We start from the raw sequence: 22,113 nt of genomic DNA, 5'->3' as shown, positions 1-22,113 counted from the left end.
TGTGAGTTGTGGAGTTAATGACTGGGAGCTATATGGTGCCCCAAGGCAGGACTCCTGGGAGCCAGCCTCTCCACTAGATGTCCAGACCAGGCATTCTCTTCTCACCTGCGATTCATGGTCTTACACTCAGCCTGGGAGGCAGGCTAGCCTGAAAGATACCCTGGCATAGGGTATCAGTGCCTACCTTTGGTCTTCCTATGAGGTCTAGAGGGGGGCAGGCTGTAACCTGATCATCTCTGCTTCCTTTGCTCCATTTCCTGAGCTACCCCATGTGCCGTCTTCTCTCCCCAACTTGTGGGTTCCGCATCATTAGGGGTGGACCTGAGCCCACCCACAGAACTTCCAGGATTCTGACTAAACCGGGGTGCCCTCTGGATCCTCACAGATGCCCTCACACTGTTAGGGCCAAAGCCAAAGCCTCCACCAACTTCCCCTCTCCTCGGCAGTGATGATTGGGCTTGTCTGTGCATGATCAGAGGGGACGGAGAGCTCTGTGGGTCACAGACTGATGCAGGTGGAAGAGGAACTTGGCTCAGGGATGTTTGGGAGCCCAGAAAACCTTTTAGTCCATGTGGAAGAGGAAAAGGTGGACAACTCCTCTGCAAGACCTTAAGAACATAGTCCCAGGCATTTGTGGGTAGCCCAAGGCATCAATAGCAAGCTGCTTCTGTATGGCCATACAAGTTAACCTGAAGGCCCCTGAGTCCTAATCAGTAACCTGTGTGACCACATGGGAAGTGAGGGGAATCCTTAGGAATGGTCCCGTCTGGGCAGACTGTGGGAAGCATGACTGTCCCATTGAGCATCAAATGACCAGGATTGCCAGACCTGAGAGATGGACCTAGCTGGCAAGCTGATTCAGAGGACACAGCTTCACAGTAGCTCCAAGGGACCCGTGTGGATGTTGACTTTGAATCTGAATTTCTCCTGCAGTGGGGAGGTAAGGAAGCCACCAGTTTTCCTGACCCCTGTGTGGAAACCTGTACATCTCTGAGGGCTCTCTGAACTTGGGAGGGCTGGTAATTGCTCCATATGGCATTGTCTGGGGCTTGTCCCTCCTTTACTGCCCTGTCCTCTGACCCTCAGGCCTGCTGAGCTCTCTCTTTCCCACTATGAGCTTGGACTCTTGGAGTAAATGTCCTCCAAGTCTGTGAGTCTAACCAGGAGCTGCATCAAGCTCTAGGTTTCCACAGGAAGGCCCGTGGATCGCTCCAATCCAATTACCCGAATGTGTCTGCATTCACCAGCGCCTGTGAGATCAGGCCAGCCCATTCTGCCTAGATGCTGCGGAGGAGTTGGCATGGCAACGTGTGCTCTGAGCTGCTTAAACTTGGAGTCAGCTCATCGCTAGGAGGACAGAAAGACTGACAAGAGACAGATGCTTTTCTGAGATGGGGGAGGGGTTGAAAGAGCCATATCCTAGATAGAGTTGGGGTTTAGAGTCTGCCATAAATATACAGACTGTAGCCCTGACACTCCCCAGACACAGGTAAATGCCTGTTCCTATTTCTCCATCCGAAGCACTCCAGCTCCACCTACATCCTCCTGCTTGGCTTCACTTCTCTGGCAGTGGCAGACACACTGCCCTGCTCCACTCCAAGGCAAGGTAGCAGCCAGCCACAGAAAGCAGCACCTCAGTCCTTGACACCACTGGGACCATTCTGAATGTTCCCTGGAACTCCGATCAGACCACTTAGGAGAAAAGTCTACATTTTCTCTGAGATGAAAAACCACAATGAGAGCCTGCAGTTTCTAGAGCCTTCCTTGAGAATGAATCCAGCTCAGGGGAAAACAGACCTAGGCTAGAACAGAGAGGCCAAGTCTTCATAACATATTGCAGCTCTGATCTGTCTGCCTAAAGCAGACCTTTACTACCTGTAGACCTCATTTGTGAGCCAGACAGTCCCTTTGCTTTGCTCTAGTCGCTTTGGAGTGTTTGTCACTTACCACTGAAGAGGCTTTGTTTTTCCTGTGCAATCTTTCTAAAGCTAAGTGTTCCTCAGATGTACAGAACTCCTGAGCTGCCCACAGCTGTGCCCTGGCAAAGAGTAGAGCCACCCCCAAGTCAGGGCCCTGCAGGTCTGCGGGCCTCAAGGCATCTCTTGGAGATAGTGATCTGAGCAGACAGAAGTTGCAATCACAAGTTCTGAGCGCAGGTATGTGGCGTCACAGGTCCTGATGGATACGAGACAAATTGTCTCGTATTAATGCTCTTTGTATTAGATATGGATGAAAATTCCTTGGGTTAGTTCAGTGGCTCTCAACCTTCCTAATGCTGTGACCCTTAAATACAGTTCCTCATGTTGTGGTGACCCCTGACCATAAAATTATTTTCATTACTGTAATTTTGCTTCATAACTGTAATTTTGCTACTGATATTAATTATAATGTAAATGTGTTTTCTCATGGTTTTAGGCGGCCCCTGTGGAAAGGTCATTTGACCCCAAAGGGTCACTACCCCAGCTTGGGAACCGCTGGGCTAGTTGGAGACTACAGGCCCTTCAGCACTTAGTGCCAAGGCTGCCTTGTTTCTGTGTTATCATGAGAATCACTTCTACTGTGATCCCCCTACCTCAGAGGCCCCGAAAAGAGCTGGGCTGTAGTGCCTCCTTAGCATCTTTGAGGCCCTGAGTTTCATTCAAAGAATCAAAAAGAAAAGGAAGGAAAGAGAGGGGAGGGGAGGGAAGGGAAGGAAAGGCTCTCTAGAGCCTTCAAACTTTTCTCATGGGGCGGTTGGCCTTACAGAAGGGCACTGCTCTCCTGGATGATGGGACAAGGACACTGGGAGATGTACGGGTTTGCCTCCTGGCAGGGCTGCACCAGAGCCGTCTGTCACGGGCTGCTTGTGTAAGCCAGAGTCATCAGGTTCTGTAGAAGCCAAGTGCAGGCCAAGGGTCCATAAAATTTTCAAAAAGAAACTTTCCGTGGGAGCTATTAATTCATGATGTGGTTTCTGAGAATAGGACTGGGCTGGGAGCAGCTTTGAGTTGTTCTTTCCACCAGCCAGCCTGGCATTTCCATGGCAGAGTTCAGAAGGCCCAGTAGAAGCCAACCGGTGTGTGCTTGGAAAGCAAATCTCAAATTAGGTCAGAAGAAGGGGTGCAAGGGTGCTCAGCCAACATGGCCACTCCAGTCTCTGCTGCTCACCCTTCCAGATTTTGCAATTGGTGATAAAGAACATTGCTAGGGAAACTGGGATGTAACGGGGTCCTAAATCCTTGCCTAAGCTTCCTCTCATTCCCGTTGTTCCTGATACTATGCTTAAGAACTTGTCTGCACCAGATCTATCTGATAAAGTTAGCTGAAGCAGAAGCCACAGGGCCTACCAGTTCTGGCTTTCTCTGTGATGAGAATGGGCTCGGAGACCACTCTGATCACAGGCCTTTCACCACATGGGCGTCCGTGTGCAGAACTGGAGTGGACATGATTCGGGGTAAACAACTGAACATATAGCCAGGCCTGAGCCTATGCCCTCTAGAGCTCTGAGACTGCTGGACACTGGAGTCCGAGTTTAAGTAGCTGCTCTTGGAACCCCCACAGACCATGTTATTGCCTCTGATAAGTTCTGAGGGATCTGATGTGTAAGAGGGGCGGCTTAGCTGGTTAAGTGCTAAGGAAGTAGCACCAGCCCTAGGATGCCCCACCTAGAACCAGGGGTCTCTGCTTGGAGACAGTTACAAGAGGAGCCAGGGATCTCTCAGACCCTGTAGTTGAGGCCCCTGACACAAAAGCTGATACCAATGATTTGAGAGCCAGACAAACCGAAGAACAGCCTTTGCCTAAGAAGAAACAGCAGCATGCTTTCTGTAGGAGGAGAAAGAAGTCCACACAAATACTAGAATTTACGTAGACCTGTGTTCGGCTCAAGTTCAAGCACTGAATTTCTCCCTGGAACGGGTTAGCTGACTGAGCCGTGTACAGGCATGTCAGGCACTAGAGCGCACAGATAGAGACAGCAACTCTTTCTGAAGCAGAACAGACTTGCTGACATTCTTCTGATGGATTACTCCACATCCAGCCTGAAATTTTCTATGCAAGGAGCATTTAACAAACTGTGTCCCAGAGAATGTATGCGGAGATTAACCAGTGAGCGAATTAAATCAGTTATGCGGCACACCACCAACCATGCTACAGCCCTGGGCAGCTGAATCTGGGTTTTCTGGACTGAGGTGTCACTCCCTGCTAAGGGTCAGGGCCTTTTATCTTGGGTTCTGTCAAAGACTTCTGGGCCCCAGATTTCACCCCTGCAATGGGACTAACAAGACATCTTTAATTTTTAGGTAGTGTTTCATATATTCCAGTCTGGATCTGAACTGACTGTGTATTGGAGGATGACCTTGAACTTCTGATCTTCCTGCCACCATCTCTCAGATATGGGATTAGGCATGAGGCACCACAGCCGGTTTATATAACTGGAGAGAGTGAACCAGGCTTTCGTGCGTGTTAGACTAGCAGTCTACCGACCAGGCTATATCCACAACCCCAGACAGCCGGCTTCTGGTGATAACCACAGCACTGGCCGTCCAGTCTTGACCAGTAGAGGAAGGTAAGATTTGCTTGATCCCAGAATGCAACCTTAATGAGTGAGGCTCTGGTTCCCAGGACTACAGTCAATCTATTTCTGGAACCCACTTCCCTAATCTCTACTCTGATACTCATAGTAATGTTGCTGAGGTCCAGGCTAGGTCAGAGGCTCGCTTCTCCCCTCTTCACAAAGTCCACTGCTGGTGTTTGTACCCAGACCTTCTGGGATCATGAGGCACTGGGACTTTTGAGCATTAATCTTTTCATTTTCAGTGGAAACTTTCTGCTCAGGGAGAAACAGTTTGATACCAGCGGACAGTCCATCCATAGACACAGAGAAGAAAGCCCATTTGAATGGGCAGAAACCTCTAATCTCTGTTAGGGAATCAGCGTGACAGGCTGGACTAGGGACTACCAGGTCCTGTAGAAGACAGGCAGGAGGCAGAACCAGGTCTTCCCAGGTGGACACATGTTGGGACAGAGCCAAGAGTCTATGCTTCATGCTTGGAATCAGAGCCGAGATGTAGGGTGTGGTCGGATAGATACTATGGAGTCAGTTCTATTGGACAGCAGACAGGGCCAGGGCAGAGAACTTAAACAGGGAACTTGGATGTCAGGAAGTCAGTATGACTTATTGCGGCTATTTCTCTGTAAGGGCAGGAGAAACACTGGTGACCATGCATGTACTGCGGGTGCATGTGTCCTCTAAAGGGTGTGGGGACAAGGGGGTTGGCTATTGGGTAGAACAAGGGTAAGTAGAGACATAGTCGGGAGCTGAGAGTGGACACAGAGGGATGGAACCATTCAGGAAGTCCTGAATGACCACACCCCCTTAGTGACCACAGTGACAGTTTACAGGCAAGAAGGAGACAAACACAGGGAGGAACATCTCTGTACTGTGAGCATGAGAAGTGGCTTCTGGACTCAGTTTCCCCCAGGCGGTTTGTTTAGCTTAATTTATTTGCTATCTGTCTATCTGTCTATCTGTCTATCTGTCTGTCTATCTATCTATCTATCTATCTATCTATCTATCTATCTATCTATCTATTTATTTTTGAGACAGGATATCTCTGTGTATCCCTGGTTGTCCTGGAATTCACTTTGTAGATTAGGCTAGTCTTGAATCATAGAGATCAGCCTGCCTCTGCCTCCTGAGTGCTAGTATTAAAGGTGTGAACCACCTTGCCTGGCTTATTTTTTTTTATTTATTTTATGTGTATGGGTATTTTGCCTGCATGTATATCTATGTACAATATACATGCCTGGTACCCTTGGAGGCCAGAAGAGGCAATGGATCCTCTAGAACTGAGTTACAGATGGTTGTGAGCTGCCATGTGGATGCTAGGAACTAAATGCAGGTCCTTTGGAAGAGTAACCAATGCTCTTAACTGCTGAGCCATCTCTCCAAGCCTGCTATTTAGTTTAAAGACACAGTGTTCAGATAGTACACCCACCGTGTATCTCAGGTCAGCCTACATAACCATTCACAGCATGCTGGTGGTATCTGGAACCTGCCCGCTGGCTGGCTGAGCGACCGAGTGACAGCTCAGCTAGAGGCTGTATTCCCACTCATAGAGAAAAGGTGGGCAGTGCACCTTGCTGGACTTGCTGGTAAGTTTTGCAGAGAAAGTCTCCATAAATATGTCAGCACTAATGAAAACACAGTTCGTGCAATTTTCATCAGAATTTCTTTAGGGAATAACCCCAAGAAGCTGGGTGTAGTGATATACACAATCTCAAAACTGGAAAGTCTATGGCAGAAGGGTTCCAGGCTAGCCTCAGTTACAGAGTCGTGAGACCAGCAATAAAACTTAGGGCCAGGGGCTGGCGATGTGGCCCAGTGGCTGAGTGCTTAGCATGCTCAAAACACTGGGTTCAATTCCCTGCACAGGAAGAAGGGAAAGGGAAGAAGGGAGAGAGGAAGATAGGGATAGACTCAGGGCTTTCAGCTGCTTGGTTTCTAGCTCCCTCCCTTCTGCCCCTGGTCCTCCGTCACCATCCTTCTCACCCTCTTCCTGCCCTCAACTGTTCGTTCTCAAAGCTTTTTGATGCTGTTCCTCCTCTCAAGCTTTCCCCCCCCCCCCCCCCCAAGACAGGATTTCTCTGTGTAACAGTCCTGGCTGTTCTGGAACTTGCTCTATAGACTAGGTTGACCTCAAACTCACTGAGATGCACCTACTTCTGCCTCCCAAGTGCAGGATTAAAGGAGTGCACCACCGCTGCCCGTCTCTCCCCAACCCCCTCAGATGATTCCTCATGGGATACCTGTTCCTGAGTGACAGCCAGCCCAGATGCCTCATGACTTTTGACCCGTGCAAGTTTTGAGTGACAAGTTCCCCTTCAGGTTCGTTATTCCTCTTCTACTTTTTCCAAACCCAGCTCTATCTTACCTGTTGCTGAGCAGTGGGCCTCTTCCCTATCCCGCCTCCTCTCAGTAGCCTGCAGCCAAATCACCTCTGGAGCCAAATCACCTCCCACCACAAACTACAGTAGCCTCACCCGACTCACATACACCAGGCTCCTTCCTCTGCTCACCTGGCCTCTGGTGGGCTCTTTCTAAACTACACAATAGACTACATTGCTTCTTCTTAAGCCCTTGGTGGTTCTTGCTGATGCTCCATCAACTTGGTTGGGGAGCGGGCTCTGCCCAGCAGCCTGGTTTCTATGTTTCCTACTTCTGGAGCCCCAAGAGCTCAGACCTGAGCAGTTTGCCATGGAACCTTTGCAAGGACAGTTGCCTTGGCCTGCATCTGTGCAGAAGAATGTGACTTCAGCAGAGGAGCTCAGCTTCCAGAGCACAATAATGATCCTTCTGTTAAGTTTCAGCCAGTCCCACCCGAGATCACTGCAGCCCTTTGGCCTGTCCGAAACGGACACATATGTCTTGGCAGTTGGTTGTCTTTCTGCAGCACCAGAAAAGAAAGGTGACTAGCTCCTGTAACATAGATTTGACCAAATGGCTCTGGAAAGGAGCAGTCTTGAGAACAAGAGGACAAGAAAGATGACATAGGACCAGGGGCAAAGAGCAGGGAAACAGGGATTAAACAAGTAAAAGCTCTTATTGAATCTTCCCCTCCCTCCCCTGCTTTCTTTCTTCTTTCTATTTTTTTTTCCTGACTGGAGGCTCAAGCTATGTCAGCATGTCCCACACTTTAAGCCAGTGGGGTCTTCCATTCCTCCCAGAGAATGAGGGCACTGCTTTCTAACTCTGAGGCCCAAAGAGGGACAAGGCCAATAACACCTACACTGCCATAGGCCCTCACGGGCTGATTTTACCATCTGCCCCTGAGCCGTGGCTAGAAGGGAGTAGGAAGCCTGCTACCTGACTGACAGGCGGCAGCCTTGTGCACTAAGGACCTTGAACCACAGCCAGAATGGCTTCAGGAAGTCAGCTCCTGAGTCCACCTGCAGCCACTCAGGACCTCAGACTTCTCTCCTTTTGCTTTCTTTCTCTCTGTATGCTGAGATGGGACACAGCCAAGCATGAGGGCACGGCAGAGACATGAGACAGACTGGAAATGAGCATAGAAAAGCAGAAATCATTGACCTGCCTTTGGGGGCCACGTGGACAGTTGTTCTCGTCGCGAAGGGTACATTTGATACTTCACGGCCACCCCACATGGGTGCACTTGACCCCATTGTACATGTCCAGACACGTACAACGAGGAAACAGTGATTCGGGGGATAAATGGCAGATCCCAAGAGGTGGCAGTCGAGTCACGTGACTCCAGTTTCCCTTTTCTCTCTACTTTTCTCACAAAGGCTAAGTATAGATGATCAGCAGACATATTCAGAACCACCCAGCACCAGGCCCCCTTCCACCCAGCCTGAGTCCTGGGGAAGAACGGCACAGTTCCCACGCTGTCTGCCTTGTCCTTCACTGTCAGTTCCCACAGGGTAAGACCCCTGCTGTGTGTTAGCCTCCTAAAGGTTCCATTCACCACCTGCTGGGCCCCTAGTGTAGACTCCAGTGATCATTCTCCATTTCTGGGGGCCTGGCTTCATCATTTCTGCTTTTATTTTTTTTCATACCATCACCACTACCTTGGACCCTAAATCTTGCTCCTGGCCTGGCCACCTCCCTGGCAGCCCAGAACACACTTGTTTTGCAGTATTTTGGGAGGGGTTCTTATACTGGTCTTGACTGAGGTTCTTGACTCTAGGGGGTTACTTTGTGTTCCTCTGCCTGCTTTACCCCTGGATTCTGAATGCTCAGTAGTTTGAATTCTTCCCCCGGTGTGATCAAAACGAAACTTTAAAGCTTCTGATGAATATTGCCAAACAGCTTTCTGCCAATGCCGCGCCAGTCCGCCAGCTGTTTGAGAATGATTATTTCGCAATGCCTTTGCCATTCTGGGTTTTAGAGAGGACAGCATTAGTCTTTAGAGTTTAGTGAGCAAAGTCATCTGGTCACACTGGGGACACTGTTACTCTACCCTGAAAAACTTTCCTCCACGGCTTGGGCGTGCAGCCACTCCCACTTTGTGCTGCCACCACCTTCCGCAGAACGGCAAGCCCACATAGATTTCCTAGAGCCAATTTCAAACGCCTTTAGAGAACAACATAGCTCTTTCTTAAATGATTTCATTCAGCACCTCTTTCGGTAAAAATATTAACACATAACCCATTGCTAGGCATGAATGTAAATTCCAGGTCAGCCTGGGCCACATACTAAGACCTCATCTGAAAACCCAACACTAAAGAAAGCAAGGCATAAATACAAAGCAAAACAAGTAGCCCATGAGAGGAAGCCTAGAGGTCCACTTCCTGTAGCTCCAGAAGTCTGGCTTACCTGAGCAGGGGCCTTTGGGACCTTGTGTCCTCGACTTTGGAGAAGAGCCGTCCAGGCAATTAGGACCTGAAAGGAGAGGAGCCATTCACAGAAGTGACTGGAACGAGACAGCCACACAGGTGAACCAGTACAAAGATCTCAGTGCTCCGCCTCATCTGGAGGCGCTGCCACACCCTCCCTGTCGCCAGGACTGGAGTTTGAGGTTCGGCTACTCTAGCAAAAGTGCAGCCAGAGGGGATGAAGGCGGGGTTTATGCAACAGAAAGTGAAGAAGATTGACAGGTGGGAGGGGCTCCGCACGAGGTGGACGATCCTTCCACGTGGACTGCTGCACCCAGGCAGGCCCTCATTCTGCAGGTTGAAAGGGGCGCTGCAAAGAGGCAAATTCGGGACCCTGCCGTGGACCCAGATTTAATCTTGTAGGGGAAGCCAGAACAATTAGAGTGTTCTCTGGTAGCTGTGTGTCATCTTTGCCTCTCTTAGAAAGGGCGGGGGGGGGGGGGGGGGGAGGTTCGCCGAGGTCGAACCTGGTCGGGAAAGGGGGTTGCTGGCCTCCTTGGCTGGAGTTCAGGAAGGAAGCAGCGTTATGGGGAAAAACCAGAGGGAATATCTGTAGCAGTTAAGAGGGAAAGATATGCAGAACAGCGGAAGGAGGACTGAGCAGGGACACTTCGTGAACCCTGCTGTGTCGTCCGAGGGGATTCATGTGCGACAGACTCCCTGTGCCCCTCTAGCTTCCGCAGCCCAGGGATCCTGGCCCTATGCACTAGAAAAGTTGTCCTGTCTCCTGTAGGGCCCTCCTCCTCCAGCTCCACCCCTGCCCTCATGTGAGGGCCACACACCCAAATCACTAACCAATCCTTGACTGTCCTGCCACTTGCCCCTATCAAGCTCAGCCCCTACCCAAAACAGCCAGAGACCCCCGTCTTGCCCTTCACCTTTTCCAACTCCACTGTCCTGCACTGTCTTAAGCCCGTCTGTGATCCCTGCATCCTGAGTAAGGCTACCCACCACATTCCTAGAGACCTCCCCGAAAGACCATTCTTGATCACTGAGTAAATCCGAAATCTGAGACTGAATTCATCTTTATCTCATAACCGAGTACATCATGGAAACACTGGTGGGAGTGTCTTTTCTCATAGCTTGGCTTCCTCTGTTGAGACATTGGCTCCAGGGAAAGCCTGGTTCTAGTCCAGCATCCCTCCCCTGGAACACTGGGGGATAAGGCAGGATCGTGGCTCACTATGGATAGCATCAAGGGAGCATCCATTTAGATGCTCTCTGGTCAGGGTGAGTACAAGGAGGCCCATAGGTTCAGGTTCTATTCAAAGTGACCCTGCATTCCCCAGAGGCCCCAGTTCCATGTGGTACCCTTCTCAGAGAGAAGATCCTGCCCCACCCCTAATCCTTGGGAGTCCAGCCCAGTGGAAACTGAGAGGTTATCTTGCTGACCTGGCCTCTTGGAGATCGGGGGAGATCCTGATCCTCTCCTTGAAATCCTGCCACCTTAACTCTCGATAGGTGGGTGATTCAAGAATACAGGCTAGCAAGCCCCTGGAAGTAAACTTAAAGGAGGCAGGTCCCACCCCACCCGCCTGAGCCTGTGTGACTCTCAGCCTCCACTGCCCTTTGGGCAGTCCTTCCTGCTGGAGAGGGGACATCAAGGCAGTCAGGGCCTGAAAGGAGATGAGGAAATCACAGTGGTGACCAAAACAGTCTGTGGAACTCAAGACAGCCACTGTTGGAGGAGCTCACTCCAGTCTCTAGTCTCTGACCTCCTACAGTTTACCAGACTGTCCCCACCAACTGCATAGGTCTCTCATTCCCAAAATTCCCTGCATGTAGTTTCCAAGTAGAACTAAATGACAGGAACTGGTTCTAGGGAGGAGTTCCTGAAGGGAAATGGAATCTTGGCAACCTTGACATTCTAGGCCCCCTTTTCAAAGAAAAGAAAAAAAAAAAAGAGATAATTGATATTCTGAGCCAGACCTTGTTTTGAAATATGTTCTTCCTTGTCCCTTCACAAACGACAGTCTTTCTTCCTCTTTGAAAATAGGGTCATATCAAGTCAGGTAATAGAAATGGGGAAAATCCAATTAGAGCCTTCTTCTGCCAACTACACATCTCAATATACTCCCAGGTAGGGCAGAATCAGATCTTGCCATAGCCCCCTCATTGACATCATTTAGTACACACCGGTTTGAAATGGCATCAGTTGGAAATGCTGAAACAGAAGGACCTTTCATCCCTGGGCGAGCGGAGCAAGCTGCTTTCCTCTCCTGGTCCTGGAAGCTGGCTGTGTCTGGCTGGAGTCAGGGCCTCTAGCTTAAATAGGCGGCGGGAGTGGGGCAGGGCAGGCCTGTGGGGTGGGCATGGAAACTGGGCCATTTACCCAGCACAGCAAAGCAGTGTCTGAGGAGCCAGCAGTGGTCTAGACACACGCCTGTTTGCCTGACTGCTTGTCCACCAGGTGGCCGGGAGCCCACAGGGCCTTAGACCACAGACCAGCACCTGGGGTGACCCTTGATGGATGTGTAGCTCTAAGTGAGACTATGGTGCTTGGATACTCCAAGTGTACCCAGGTTCCTGGATGCCTCTGCCTCTCCTGGATAATGGGACCAACCGGAGCTGAATGGGCTGTTCCCCAGAACCACCAGCAGCTCAGCAGGGTACCTCTCCAAGCCTGTCTGTACTTTTTTTTTTTTTTTGAAACAAAGATAACTCTGATTTCATGTCTGCAGAAATAATGGTTTCAACACCAAGGCAGGAAGAAAGGCGAGCACACTCAGGCTGCCTGTGTGTGTATTTGGATGTGACTGTGAGTGCTGAGCATGCAGAAGTGCCCAGAGCAGCTGGAGAGCAATGCTGGAGACCACCCCTTCAAACCTCAGCAGTGTCTGAAGGACTGCGGGGGAAGTGAGTGCTTTACTTGGTTGGTTCAAGCTGATCTTCTGGTGAGTTGAGGCAGTAGCCCTGTTTCAGCGCATGGAAGCTAGACCATCAGCTAGTAGGAAACTAAGATGAAACAATAGTTGGTTATTTTATGCTGGTAAAATTTTACCCTTAAAAGTAAAAGTGAATTTGTTAATGCGTAGTTGGAGTCACATAAAAGAACTCTTCCTTAACAGGAAAAATATAGATTTCTAGTTTGATATAAAAAATATTTATTCCTCATTTGCAAAAAGGTAGCAACTCAGAGGTCCTGGGTTTCTTGATGGAATCAGAAAATAAATCAGCTTTGCCATAAATACTGATGAAAGAGAAGCTGAGGTCGCATTATGTACAAACTCATCTGCCCATCATCAGGTGTCCTGGGTATTTGGGCCTAGAACATGGAAGGAGCATGCATTTCAGAACATAGTTTGGGTTCTGACCCTGGAGTAACCCCGGGCCTTCACTTAGCTTCCTTCTCTGAGCCGTCTTTGGCTAACTATCACTTTGCAGGGTTGTTGGGAGAATGTAGAGATGATATGGTATTAGGAGAAATGTTTGATAGATACCTAGTGATCTGTTGTCTACTTTGGAAAGATAATTCTACAGTGGGATGGGCAGGAAGGGCAAAGTGCAGGAAAGCCAATGCGGGAGCGGAGGCAGGAAGACAACAGAACAAAGAGTGGTCACATATATGGGGACACGTAAGAGAGTAGCATGATGTCATAGACTGAATGTGTCCTCTCCCTATGCTCATCGGTTGAAGTCCTAGGCCTCCAGTGTGACTTTAATTGAAGACAGAGCTTGTAAGGAAGTAATTACAGTTAAATGAGATCATAAGGGTAGGGCCCTGATCAGATAAGACTTTTTTTTTTTTTAAAGAAGAGAGATACTGCAGAATATTCACACCCAGTGAAGGCTTGTGGAGGCTCCCAGAGAAGGTGGCCATCTATAAGGCAGGATATTCTGAGGCTTCCCAGTGCAGACAGTCACTCCGCACCCAGTGTTCACGTGAGCCTTGTGTGAGCACTGTGTAGCATCTATGTGTGTGCCAGGCGACGGTGAGACTCGGAGCCGAGGTCTGGGCTGGAGCAGAAACTGGGAATTATTAGAGCGTAGATGAAGTCTTTGGAGTGACAACATCTTGTCAGATCATTTATCCCTTCTTCTTCAGTTGGTTCATTCTAATTCTAATTCTTCTTACATAAGATAGCTTTTGTCTTTTACACCTTTATAAAAAAGCCGACATCCACCTTGGCTTTTAAAAGGCTCAACTGTGTACTAATTCATCCTGGTCCCGCTACACGACTATTTCGGTCCTACTTTACAATCTGATCCTGTTTAGGATCATAACTGAGCTAACGCCCACATGTTTGGTTAGAATCACCCTTTCCCCTGAGCTCACTGTGTATTCAATATCTGTGACGCCAACTCTTTTGTCTTTCTTAGCCAGTCTCAAAACAGCATATCTTCTTTTCATTTCAACTCAGTGAATAATCTACAATTCAAGATGTTAGCTAGCAAGTGTTCACTTCTCCTCCGAGTTAACCTGAAAGGCACCGTGTGTGTTCTTTAGCTCTAGGGTGGGTGTGCAGGTCACTTCTCTCCCTCTCGTCCCCTCCTGTGGCCGCCCTCCAAGCTCATTTCAGCCCTGTGGTCCCCTTCCCCTGTTCTAAACCAGTTGTTTGCTCCTGTTTTCTTTTCTGCGTTTTTTTGGTTTGACGTCTGCTTCATTCCCAGCACCACCGACTCCTTTGTTCTACTGTTTCAATTTTCTGTCCTTTACTCCTTCCAGGTGTTTCTCAGTTCTTTTGTTTTCAAGTTGGAATTACAGCCATTATCTGTTCTGATCTATTCCTCTTTGTACTTTTTTTGAGGGGTTCATTTGGGACCTTTTAAGTTATTACCAAGTTCTTTCTGTTTGTTCCCTAGAGCTTTAAAAAGAATCCATCTTTTTGGTTCTTTGGGGGTTTGATTTTTGAGACAGTCTCACTCTTTAACTCAGGGTGGTCTTGAAATCAAGGCAATCTTCCGACCTCAGCCTCCCAGGTGCTGAGATCACAGGTATGGCCACCACCTAGCTCAGCCTCCCAAGTGCTGAGATCACAGGTATGGCCACACCTAGCTCAGCTTCCATCACTGAAAAGCTACATTGATTGATATTTCTCGAGGGCCTACTGGGTATAGATGCTACTGTTCATTAGCTAGCATTTGTAGTCAACCGCTTTCCTTCCAAGTTTAGGGCAATAACATCCAGAGTCTACAGTTAGGGCTGCTTTGGGGGCCATTTCTGACTAAATAATTCATCTGTTCTATCTTGTTCCTAAAAAGAATGGAAAGGATTTCAACTATGCTCCTGTGTAAAATTTCACATGTTCTTTTTTCTTTCCTCCCCTTTCCCCTTTCCTTTCATCTGTGTTCACATTCCATTTCTCTCAGTAAAGACAGAACACCCTTGAGGCATCCAGGCAGAGGACGAGGACTTAGGTGGCCTCAGGTGGACGCAGCTGATATGACTGAGGCTTGTCCCATTGATCGTTTGCTGGTAGTTTTGAAATGACCCTTTGTTTTACATTCCCGCTTGAATGGCTGTAACACAGAAGAGGCCACTGGGGTGTGGCTCACTCTGCCAGCCCTGAGAGGGAAACGCTTTTTCTGTTGTTGCTCAATGGGGACGGCACTAAAGAACGGCAAGAGACACAGGTGATAGTGTTGGCTGGCTGACACCCCGCCTCCCCTATATACACCTCATCCTCCCAAAGTCAGTATTGAGTGAGTATTGAACTCACAGAAGTGTTTCCTGTTTTCTGAATCTGAGATCTCCCTGTTTGGAGGGCAAATGGAATTTGGTAGAGAGGAAGGCTTCTTTGACCCTCTGTTCCCAAAGAACTCCAGAGTGGCCTCATTTCACACTTCTTGGGAGCCAGGTTTTGGAGTGACAGATTGATTGCTGTATGGGTGGTTACCAAAAAAGAATCTATTTTATTAGCTGTTTGTCTTGCAAAGTGAAATCGTTTTTTAAAACCTTATCAAAATGTCATCATCCCAGGGATTAGAACGTGTTCTCCAGCTCTGAGGGAAGATCTCAGTCCTGCGGGTAAAGAGCTGTCATGTCATGGTCTAGCCCCAGTCCCTGAGTGATGAGTCAGGACAGGTGACCTTAGGCCTGGCTTCCTGAACCAACAGCTGTCATGCTGATTCCTTTTAATTATTGTCTTTGTTTTCAACACAAGGGCAGCAAAAGTCATGTATAGGAGAGACCATATGTAGGTAACAAAAGTCTAGAGATTCATGTATAGGAGAGACCGTGTATAGGTAACTTTGTCTTTTCTGTTTGAGGAAGAAAAATGTTTCACCTACTGATTTTTTTCAGATTAAATTTAGAAAATATATTAAGAAATTAAAAAATATTTTGTGCTAGGTGGTGGTGGCCACCTTTAATCCCAGCATTTGGGAGGCAGAGGCAGACAGATCTCTGAGTTCGAGGTCAGCCTGGTCTACACAGTGAATTTCAGGACAGCCAGGGATACACAGAGAAACCCTGTTTCAAAAAATAAAAAATAATAAAAGTATTTTGTTAGTGTTTGAAGTGTTGCTCAGGGGTGCAACACTTGCCTAGCTTGTGTGAGGCCCTGGATTAGCTCTTCAGCACAGGGATGGCAGGTATTTGGTTTCCTTTTGTGGCAGTTAAGGAGATCCAGAGAGAGTGGGGGTTACTGAGAGAAGGCAAGAGTGGAGTGCCGCCGTCTCTATAAACATGCCCGTCCGACTTGACTGTCCATCCTCCTCAGCAGCCGACTGTACCTTGGCCCTACCTCCCCTTAACCTGTCCTGTCTAGAGTCAAGGCCAATCACAGTTAGAGGCCATCTTCAGACCTACTCTCCCTCCCTCCACTGTCACCCCCTTTCAGCCCCCACCCCCTTCCTCCCACTGCCTCACTGTGTGGGTGGACCCAACCTCTAGCCCTTCTCTTGCCTAGAAATATGTTCTTCATGACCCCACGTCTGTATCCACGCTGTCCCTTGAGTCTGGAACACCCTTCTAAGGTGGTCCACTTGGCACCTGTTAGGAAACCATTTTGTGTAACGAGATGGACTAGTGTAATGACTGCAAGGCAGGAGCCAGACACCAAGTAGCTCAGACGTAACCAAGCCTAAGGCAGGCTTTGATATGGTAATGAACCAACCTGGAGGCAGCAGATCGCTCTGTTAGTGAACTAGACCTAAGCCACGAACCCTGGCGGTACAAAACTAAAGCACATTAGAATTATACAAAAGCTGGAACTCTGGAGATGGCCCCTGGGACAGTACCACTGTGCTCCCTGGACACATCTTAAGACTGCACTGTATACATCAGCAAGGACTATGAGACTGGCCACTGTGAGGCTCTGGTTTCCAGCACCAGAGCTGAGTTCTCACGTGCTTCCTGTGAGCGCTAGCTGTGGGCTGACATCTTGACAACCACAGTGCCATCTCCTCCCTGGCTACCACAGATGAAGGAGTTTGTGGCAGATGCAGGTAGAGTTTGCAAGGCCCTGAAGCATTTTCACTGCATAGGATTCCCTAGTGAACCCCTACCCTCCAGCAGTTCCTGTTCCACCAGCAGTCCCCAGTCAGTGAGATGCCTGTTATATGAGATTACGGCAACCTTTATATTAGCATGGTACTGTAAGGAATGTTTGTGTGAAAGACAAGTATCATGCAGACATCCTAATCATTGAATGCTCCTCAGCCCATCAGCAGTGCTCTCTGCAGCACCCATCCTCCAAAGCTTACATCTGAGGCTTCAAGCTCTCCTTAGATTGGCATCTCTAAGTTTCGTTTTTTTAAGCTTTATTTTATGGTTATGAATGTTTGCCTGAAGTGTGTCTATGCACCATGTGTGTGCCTGCTGCCCACAGTGGCAAGAAGAGTGCATTGGTTCCCCTGGAGCTGGAGTTACAGATGGTTGTGGCTGCCATGTATATGCTGGGGACTAGACCTCTGGGTCTTCTGCAAGAGCAGCCAGTGCCCCTAACCACTGAGCCATCTTTTTACGAGAGCTAAGAGCATGAGTAGCAAAGACAGCAGGGCTCAGTCCCCAGGGAACACTGGGGGAACTTTAATGGGAGAAATAAAATGATTTCTAGCCATGCCTGCATGTCAGCCACCAAAAGGTTCAATTCTCTCTGCATCCACCAGGATCACAGTGGGGACTGCTCCTGATTGAACTAATGCATCAATTAGGCTGCTTGTCATCAAGGAAGACTTGCAAAAGTGGAGCCTTGAAGGCTAGAGGTCTTGTGTGAACTCACGTAGGTGGTACTGGCCCTGGCAGCCTGCTGGGATCACTGCCACCACCATCATCATCATCAAGATGGTGCTTACCATGTGCTAGGCATTGTGCTAAGAACATTGTATGTGTATTTTCGTGCTTTAGAACCTGAAATGGTTTGGTAGTTTTGTCCCTATACTCAGAGAGGAAAACCGCGAGTCAGAGTGGGGTAGAAACTTAAGTGGCTTGTCCGAAGTCATATAGCTAAGAATGGTACAGCTGAGATTCTATGGGTAAAACATCTCAGAGGCTCTGTTCTGCTGACTCTGAATGGTTAACAAATATACAAAGGTCACAGGCAAGGGAGAAACACCCTGGAGCAGTAGGAGAGTTTGCTGGCAACCTCCCTTTCATTTTGCCACTCTGGTCTAAGAGAGGTATGAGGTGGATGCTGCTATGATTTGTTATTAGTACTTGAATGTGAACAGGCCTACCATCTGCTCCAGGGGATACCTCATGATGTATAAATCAGGTAGACCCATTGCTGTAGGCCGTGGGATAGGAAGGGACACTGGCCAAGTCCCATGTCACTTATTAGGTCTGTCAGCCTTGCCTCCTGAGCCCCACTTCTGTGTGTACAAGCCAGTGTGACCTTTCCGTACACTGCTGAGCACACTCCCAGCTGAACCACTCTCACGGCCTCAAGCAAGATCCATGCCCTGTGCCCACTCACCTCTCCTGGCTTGTCCTTTGCCAATCTTATTGTCACATCTCCTTGTTCTCAGACACATCTATGTCTTTCTAAGGTCCCTTCTTCAGCATGAGATTGACATCTTGTCTAGCTAGTGTCTACTCACTCGAGTTTCAGCCCATCACTCTCTTGGGGAGAGGTCCTATTCAGGGGCAGGCTGTGGTAGGGCTAGAACCAGATTCCTACAGATAGGTGGGGCTGCCGGGACAATGACCGCAGAGAGTAATGCTTGTGCCTCAGACATGCCTCTCCACAGGGGAGTGTACATCTGGTTCTGGGATGTGAGGGCCTTGTCTGGGAAGAGACCACACAAGGGTGCTGTGCTGGACAGGGTCAGGGCTGTGATCACTTCGATATCCGCTAAAGCTCTCAATGTGGATACTGATTCTCAAGTCCGGCAGGGAGAAAAAAGGGGGATGGTGGTGGTCAAGGACATAACACTGGGGGTCATCCATTTTTGGTTTAGTGTGGAAAGAGGAACTAAAAGGAGCATGGAGAAAGGGGGAGGACCTTGGGGACGGTGGCTAAAATGTAGCACTGTTCTTATTTAGTTCTCAATTTTTTTCTTTCTACTTAGAATAACTGAAAAGGAGGGCCCTGTGTGGTGTCCTTGGGATGTGAGAACCATGTGTCAACGCTGTGGCTGAGCCCCTTACTCTGTGTTTGCCTTCTCACACTGCCTCTTTGAGCCTGGAGGAAGGAGGGAGCCTGGCCTGAGGTGGCCTGTGCTGGCATCTCTGAGGCACTTGTGGCTAGCCCTGCCTCCTTCAGAAACCACCCAAACACTGGCTCTTTACTTCTCTTGACCAGAAATAAATGCATAGACCCGTGTTCTCAGGCCATCCTGAGGGAATTGAACACTAAAATCACCTCACAAATTGCTCTTCTTTCCCTCAGCTCAAAGTTGTGTTTTGTTCATGTTAACTACATTAAAAGTGAACAGTAATTATCATTCTTAAAATAGAATCCCCATACTCCCAAGTTGGGAAAGAAAACTACCTAGGAATAAAAAGACATAGCCCTATGTGAAATGCCATTCCATTAGCCACAGAACCTTTTATGAGCCTCGGTGGGGAGCGCCTGTCAAGTGGGATTTGTGGCAGAGCATTTGTGGCAGGGCACACCACGGCGACGGTGTCCATGGTTGCTTTTTGCTTTGTCCCTCCAACTGAAGGAAGCCTTTGACATCTGTGGCCAGGAACACTGGGAGTTCACCAAACTCTAATTACATTTCTTTTTTTAAATATTGGTAAACTGTCTCTCTGTTGTTGTTTCAAACATTTGAAAATACCGAGTCTGTAGTTGTTGGCTCTGGACAAAGAGAGCAGCTCCCAGGCCTCTTCTGGCCAAACCTTTGCCTGCTTCCCTGGGTTTTTAGCTTTGAATTCAAGCGATGAAGCCAGAGAAGTATCCCTCAGGTAAAAGCAGGGGAGGGTCACTTTAGGATTCAAAATCAGGCTCGACAAGCTGAAGCATGCGGCCCCGCCTCCACAGATGAGGATGTCAGCCTCTCCTACTGCCTGGCCCTTCATTTAGCTTCAAAGTGGAGGACAGGGTAGGCGAGGCTGAAGGAACCACCATTTGACTTCCATTGCCCTCTTGCCAAGGTCTCTGCACATCTTGACAGCAGTCACCACTTTGCTCTCTTTGCTATGAAGGCACAGGGCCCACAAGTTGTGGATATGAGCGAGTACCACTGCTCGCTCTGCATGCCCGCAACACACCTGCTGCCTGGGGTGGAAGTGAGTAGGGACTGGAGGCCCTTGGAACCAGGAAAACAGGGTATCTAGCTCCTCACAGGGACAGCTGCGTAGGAAGACCTTTCAGTTCTCCCCGTCAGAAGCAGTCTATATAATGGAGGGTGGGTACATAGTGGCCTTTTTCCTGACTGCCCATTCTCCCTGGGTGATTCAGAGCCAATTAGCCACTTCTTGCCAAGACTGCCAGGTTTTCCTGTCATCATTGATCAGAAGACTTGGCCAGTGGTTAGGTATTGGCCTTGCTTCTGTTGTAACCACACCCAGGGAGGAGTTCCTTATTACAAAGACAGCACGCCAGTGACATCAGGATGAAGCCAAAGCCCTGTATCAGGGGTAACGACAAATCAGCCTGTGCCCTGTTCCTTCTATCCTAGTCTCCTGCTTTTGGGGCATCATTGTGAAGGTCACCAACATCCCCATCAATACCATAGCAGAATAGCAACAATCTATCATTTTGTAGAGGAAGAACATGAAAGGCCAGAGCAATCAAACATGATGTTCAAGATCATAGTAGAGGATCTGAAATTTGAACCTTAATCCGACTCCCCAATCAGTGCTGTTTTTTTGTTTGTTTGTTTTTAACCCATTCTGCCACAGACTTTCCTGGTTCTACTTCCTGTTTCTGATAGTCTCTAGAAGGAGTCACCCACACAAATAGGCATCAAGAGTGACAGAATCCTGAGTAGTAAGGATCAAGAGCTCTGTTGAGTGCCAGCAACTATGGTGCTTCCTGCCAAGCCCTGCCAGTCCTGTTGGGTTGTCCCTTTTGGGTGAAGGCCCTTGTCTGCATGACCGATTTGAACAGTAATTTTAAAAGATGATTATGGATGAGCTTGGTGACCATTAGGCCTTTCTGCTACATCCCAGGAAATGGACCTAACCTTGTTACAGGGTAAATCAGATATAATGGGTTCCTAATTCAATACGGTGGCTCTAAGTAACATTTATCAAGGTTCAGAAGCTGTTCTGTGGCTAGACAGCTGTGGATGTAGGATTGGGCTCAGACAAGAAGACTTCTAAAACTTGAGTGGCAATGATCTTTTTCACTACCATATCCTACACGTACATGAATCCATAGGTCCTAGTCCCAGGTGAGAGCATCTTTTAGATAGCCGTGTGTATATCTGGTAGCTTCATTCTGCCATGGTCATCTTCCACAAACCAGGACAAAGCTGAATCTAGGTGGGCATGGTGGCTCAAACCTATAATCCCAGTACTCAGGAGTCTGAGGCAGGAGAATCACAGCTGAGTTCAAGGTCACCCTGGGCTCTGTAGCGAGTCTCAATATCCTGGCCTTCAGAGTAAGATCTTGCCTCACAACACTAAAGCACAAACAACCCTCAGCAAAATGAAACAAACCAACTCCCCAAAATCTGAACTTAAAAGATCAGCCAATGTTTGAGGTTGGCCATTCGATTCTCTCCTGCATGTGTCAGAACTATAACTGAGCACATGCACATAGAAAACTGGCCAGCTCTGAATGGGGGAGTCTTCTAACTTGTCATGGGATAGGGTGTCACAGAAGCCAAATGATAATCAGATTATTGGATGGTTATGACTGGGTCTGTTACTTTTTAAAAAGTATGGGAAGACATATGTGTATGTGCATAGTTGGGTGCAATTGGAGGCTATAGGTTGATGTTGGGTGTCCTCTTTTGCCTTCCACTTTAATTTCCGAGACAGGGTCTTTCACTGATTTGGCTAAGGTGGCTGGCGTCAGGGATCCAATTGTTTCTTTCTCAACATTGAGATTACAGATGTGTGTTGTCACACTTTTTAGGTGGATTCTGAACTCAGGTCCTTGTGCTTGCTTTTATTGACTGAACCATATATCTCTGCCCCTGTGAATCTCTTGTTTTTGTATTGGACTGAGCTTTTGTGCCTACTTCCCTGTACCCTGCCTTCATGGTAATGCCAAGTATATGAACAAATGGGACCCATAGCTGAGCCTTAGAAACAGTCCAGCCCTGGCTGCCATCACAGGTAGCAGTTGTACAAGGATGGAAGGTCAGAGAAGTATCTCATCTCTGGGTCTAAGGAAGCTACTGAGATTAGTGTGGAAGGGGATAGGGAAGAGAATTCTAGGATAGGTGTTGTAGGTA

The 22,113-nt window shown here is 48.5% G+C and overlaps 1 protein-coding gene across 2 annotated transcripts in view; it reads right to left on the bottom strand.

Moving 5' to 3' along the window:
* Smpd3 (sphingomyelin phosphodiesterase 3) overlaps window positions 1-22,113 on the bottom strand; it is an 83,256-nt gene that overhangs the window by 17,365 nt on the left and 43,778 nt on the right. The window contains exon 2 of one of the 2 annotated variants that reach the window (XM_075977117.1): window positions 9,317-9,382. The exons of the other annotated variant lie outside the window; for it this stretch is intronic. The gene's annotated coding sequence lies outside the window, so the exon portion shown is untranslated. The remainder of the gene's footprint in view (window positions 1-9,316; window positions 9,383-22,113) is intronic. 2 annotated transcript variants of the gene reach the window in all.

The sequence above is a fragment of the Microtus pennsylvanicus genome, chromosome 6 (assembly GCF_037038515.1).
Source record: "Microtus pennsylvanicus isolate mMicPen1 chromosome 6, mMicPen1.hap1, whole genome shotgun sequence".
NCBI classification, from domain to species: Eukaryota; Metazoa; Chordata; class Mammalia; order Rodentia; family Cricetidae; genus Microtus; species Microtus pennsylvanicus.
Note: the sequence above shows the minus strand (reverse complement) of the source record. Positions and strands in the feature narration are given on the sequence as shown.